Below are 5,684 nucleotides of genomic sequence, written 5' to 3'. Positions count from 1 at the left end.
TACCAATTATTTAAAATTTCTTCGGAAACCATCCATGCCCAACATTTATCCACTCTATTTTTTCTTTTTTTTAATGGCACTCAGGTGACTCCTAGTTGGTCAGGCTTTTCAGCAGTGCTGTTGCAGAAAAAAAAAAGGTACAGCAGCTGTTGCAGCCTGTTGCAGAAAAAAAGGTATTTGAATAAACATATGCTGATTGACTGAAGGCATTAAAAACATATCAAAGAACAATGTTCACTTGTGATGGCAATGTTTAGAGCCAAGATACTGTATTAAATTTTGGAACCTATAATAAATTTTGCTTTATAAAAACTGAAAGCAGCTGATAACAACAAAAACAGCAGCAACAACAACAAAAATAAATGGTGACAGCAGCAGCAGCAGCAGCAAAGCAGTAAAAATGAAGGGGCATATGCTTATGGAAAACAATAGAACCGTTGTGACACAGAAGTTACATGTCAAATCACCTAATTTCCTGCTGAAAGAGCATTGCCTCCACCAAAACCAAGAATTTTCATGAAAAAGTATAATACCCTCCTTTTTTTCAAATTTCAACCTCTTTATCACGAGTACCATCCTCAAACAATCATGCCAGCACAAAATTGCAAGTACAGCATTGTATTCATTTTAAAACAGATAAAGCTCATATCATTGCAACACAATTGAATCTAATGAAATGTGGCACAACTTCTGAAGCTAAACATCATAGCTCTCAATTTTTCTCTTTACTCGAAGTTCTCCTCTGTTCTAGATAAGGGTAGATCCTCTGGTATTCTAAAATGGCCCAAACGAGGTGCCTAAAGAGAACTCTGGCCATAAAGGGACTGGATTTTGCAAGTGGCTAAAAGTAGTTTGCCAGAGAAGGAAATTACTCAGCCGAGTTTCTCCCGATGTCCTGATCACAATATCAGGATCAGGGCAATCAGACGTGTACAAGTGCGCTCCAAATCAGTGACTGAAATCACACTATCCTTGTTATCTGCCTGAACTGATTCATCTTTATAACCATTATTATACCCTTTCCGTATTCTGCCCCTCTTTTCTACACATGATTCTTCAACAGCATGCATAATCTCATTCGTCGACGTGTAGGCCACACATACTGAAAACACTGGTCCCGTGTTCCTGGCAGTGCTTGCCATTGCCTTTTCAGCTGCTAATCTTACCGGCTCGCTCAAAAGACTCAGGTTTCCCCAAAAATTAATCCTAATTCTGTATTTGTTCACAATGCTCTCTTCCTTTAGCAATTCATCGATCTTTTGCTTCATTAAGTCCATCAACGACTGCACCTCATCAGGTTGTCGTTTAAAATTTTCAATACTGAAAGCATATACAGTCACATACTTCACACCCATCTCATAACAGTATTGGAGAACAGATGTGAGAGCTGTGAAACCAGCCCTGTGACCATTACCCTGTTTGACTCTCCTGCTCTTGGCATATCTACGATTTCCATCCATGATAAACGCAATATGGTTAGGCATTGGACCAAAAGAGAGCACAAAAAAGAGGCATTTACGGAGAAAGCACCAAACACCACCAAGGAGATTGGATGCACTGTTTTCACGTTGCGTCTCCATTACCAAATCCTACCCTGGGAATACACATATTCAGGTCATGTCATTAGTATAAATTAGAAGGACAATATATCAAGGAACCCATCATAATAGACTTGGGAAGGGTATCAATAACTACAACCTATCTCAGAATGACAACGACGACGACGACAACAACAACAACAACAATAGCTTTTGTTCCCTCCATTTCTTTAGAGAACAGAAATATCATAAATTTGAGGATGCAAAATCAACACATAATGCACTATCCTGATTTTATTTTTAAACACGCAATAATCTTATAGACCATTAATAACTATTAGTGTCTGCTCGATATCATAAATTCATTTTTTATGAGTTTGTTGCATAGTATTTATGTTAATTTCTTCCATCAAACAAACTAGGCATAACTTCTAAAAAGAATTAAGAGTAAGGTGCATAGCACCTTCCTTACATGATGCAGTGAGAAATTGAAAATTATTTTGGTATTAAAATTAGAAGATCTTGTCATACAAACCAGAAATTTCCAAATCCTGTAAAATAAGTTTTAAAAAGATCCTATCCATCAGATTTCCTTTTAGGAGTCATAGCATCAGAAGTTTCTACAAAATGATCATGAAGGATGTAGCTATCATGACATGATAAATTCTTGCTGAGATTCTTTTCATGATGAACCTTGATGCATGAGAAGGTCAATATACTATTTAGAAATGTGACAAGAGTTCAGTAAACTTCTGGCATAACCCAGCCTCTCAATAATATCTTATGGTAAGCAGTTTCGAAATGCAAAGGATAGGCACTCGCGGCATCATCAGGCTAGTGCTTTTAACATGTCCAGCAGAGCCTTTTTAAAGTCACCATTCATATATCTGAAGGACACTACAGAGGGAACGGTGTTCCTATCAGATAAAACATCGGATAAGGTGCAGTACCTTTTTGGTATAGCACCTACACATGGTACAGAAAATAACTTGTTGCTATGAACAGGAATTTGGAGGAGTGTTGTATCATTTCTCTTTTCAAAAAAATAATTTTTTACAGATCAAACCAAAAATTATGCTTTGCCTCAAGTTCTGTTCTAGGAACCTTCATAGTAGTAAAAGGGCTCCCCATGTTTTACAAAGGGAACAAGCAATGAGAGAAGTATAAGGCATGCTATCGAATGCCTAAACTGTATGTTGAAACCATTATACAGCTTCCACCTTCATTACATTCAAGATCAGATACAAATAGCAAAAAAATCCATTGCTCTGGTGACTATAAATTTGACCTTAGAAGATGACACTACCATCCAATATGTTAGGACATGATTCAATGTACAGTTTTTGATTTTTTTTAATTTAAACTTTGTTTAAAGCTAGATACTAATTGAATACATGCACCAAAGTTTTTTTTCCCTGTTATTATTTGGCTAGCTCTGTGGGTTTCTGCAAAAATGGTTGAAAACATTTGGGCATTCAAGCTGTCGTTATCTTCCATGAATAATATAACTTTGAATGATAAGATATTTCACCAAGGCACATGAAGTAATACCAATGAAACTAATGAACCTTTGCAAACAAATGGAATTTGTTCGTACTAGTGTTTCTTCATCAGAAAGTAGTTGAATGACAAACAACTACCAAATAAAATGCTTTCAGTTTTATTCATATAAACAAATTATACATAAAGGAATATAAAGAAATAATTTTAGATGCTCAAAGCATGAGATATGGAAGATAGGTCTTTTCTGCAAGCTGTTGCGAAAATATGCGAGGTCGGTACATAATTGGTTCTTTATGCCTTTTGCTTCGGTTTTCGTAGCGGTATATTCTTAAATGCAAGCAATCCTAGACAATATTGTCCATGAATGGGAGGACAACTGGACCCTTAAAGCCATTTATACCTAAACATAATTCTAAAATTGTAAATGAAGGTCCATGGGCAGGACTTCAAAATATTGTGGATTATGGGAGCTATAGAAGGACAACCATCTGAAGAAAATCAGAAAGCCCCAACTTATAATTAATTGACACAAAAAAAAAATTGAACAATGATTGATAGATATTAATAACATCAACCGGAAACTATATATCAACTTATAATTATGATATGCTATGCCACACCGTACTGGACGGTACCAGACGTACCGTACCGTACCGTCCTGGTACCGATGGTGTACTCCATACCGTCCTGGCACTGGTACGGAGTCCGATACCGGTACGGCGAACCTTGTTTATAATAATATTTCAAAAATGGACCACATGACAACCTAGGTGCTTGCTTAATGCATATGGCTACCCAAGGGCCTTCCTAGCCTAATTAGTCTACATGTGTGGCCTGACCAGGAGGGACTTTTAACTCTTGGACCCTCACACACCCCTCTTATATTAGGTTAATTTTATTTAACATCACCCTGGATGATTTTGCATTATCATAAATGGAACCGAGAAACCTCAATTGATTGCTGCTGCCTTATTGCTTTAGAGACTTGCAAATATATCCAATTGCAAATGCAGCTGTTATTTACAAGTAGAGATCTTGTAAGTCGTTATTGCATTGCGCAACTATAAAAATTACTATTTTGACACAGCAACTAATTATTGCTTTGATTCAAATTATACAAATTTCATATTTGGATTTTCTTTTTTGATCTTTTTTTTTATTATTTTTGGTTTGTTTAACCCTTTCTCCTTCGATTACGCAGGAAACTTCAGGCACTCAACCACTGGCCCCCCTGCCTAGAACCTACCGTTCCCATGGGCAGCCTGTAAGAGTGCAAGATGCATAGCGCTTTTGAAATTCTGGGCTTCTGTTACCCTGTTAATTGAAACAACTTATAACTAAGGGAACTTGACTATAATGGCTCAATTAGATTGTGGGCGGAATGTACTGGGTAACAATGCTTGACTCTGAACAAAGTACAAGGTTTAAACGGCAACTACAGGAAGCTCCCCAGTGCAAAATACAGCAGTTTGAGCAATCTATCTCTCTTTGAATCAACCTATACATTAAAATAATTAATATCTATTTATTTCTATTGATACTAAATTAAAGAAGGAGAAAAAAATATCTATGACAATCTATGATCCGTAGCTTCTTCTCTTTGTGTTTTGATAGTCAAACCATCAGCTTAATCATTCAAAGGATCTATTTGGCTCCAATGCAGCAGAAAACTACTGAAAATGCTAGATATCAATGAATAAAATCCATCCATCGCAGCACATGAACGAATAGAAATTTATACAAGTAATCTAACGAAATTCATCTAAAATCCATGAAAAGAGGCTACGATTGATATTAAATAATACATTAGAAACAAGACGAAAGATTCAATTTTGTGGGCCGGGTCGCTAAAAAAATTATGGATTGAGTAAGAAAAACAGATCAGATGAGTGAAAAACACAAGATGGAAAAAGTGGAGTGCGGAAAAAGATCGAGGACGTGGCGGGGATTGACGCACCTGGATCTCTGAGAGAAGAGGGAGAAAAGCCGGGACGGAGCGGCAGTCGCTGGCCGGCCGCGAAGAAGGGAGCAGAAGACGCGAGAGGACCAGCGGGTACTCGGACTTTGTTCCGCTTGCTTTTCAGTTTTCGATGGACGAAGGCCGTGGACGAGCATCGAGGGAGCGGCGGCGCACGAGACTGCAGATGATCGACACGCGGGCATAGCGCCGATTGGATGCTTGGAGATTAGCACACCTATCGCGGTTGGAAAAAAAAAAAAAATATATATATATATATATATATACACACACATAAATATCCTTCTAAATATCTAATTTTATATAAATATTTTTTAAAAATTAATATTTATATACATATACCTTTGTAAAATACTTATTTTGCTATTCTACTCTATTTTATTTTTATTTTTGTATATATATCCACACCATCTAATGCTGTTAAAAAATTAACGGTTTGAAATTAAAATAACTAAAATATTCTTTGAATAGACGTGTGCCAAAAGAAATATACGATTACGATGGAAAATAAAAAAATAATTTTAATATTTTATTTTATTTTTAATTTAAATAAATAAAGTTTTTATTAATAATGTTAGATGAACCGTTAGGAATATTTATGCAAAAACAGTATTTTATGAGGATACATAAATAAATATAAATTTTAACAGGATATTCACGTAAAT

General features: G+C 36.1%; 1 pseudogene; it reads right to left on the bottom strand.

The window, feature by feature from the left end:
- Nucleotides 1-395: 395 nt before the first annotated feature.
- Nucleotides 396-5,193, bottom strand: LOC120109442 (annotated as a pseudogene).
- Nucleotides 5,194-5,684: the final 491 nt, after the last annotated feature.

The sequence above is a fragment of the Phoenix dactylifera genome, unplaced genomic scaffold, assembly GCF_009389715.1.
Source record: "Phoenix dactylifera cultivar Barhee BC4 unplaced genomic scaffold, palm_55x_up_171113_PBpolish2nd_filt_p 002196F, whole genome shotgun sequence".
In the NCBI taxonomy this organism is placed as follows: domain Eukaryota; kingdom Viridiplantae; phylum Streptophyta; class Magnoliopsida; order Arecales; family Arecaceae; genus Phoenix; species Phoenix dactylifera.
The sequence above is the reverse complement of the archived record's forward strand: the minus strand, read 5'-3'. Positions and strand labels throughout refer to the sequence as shown.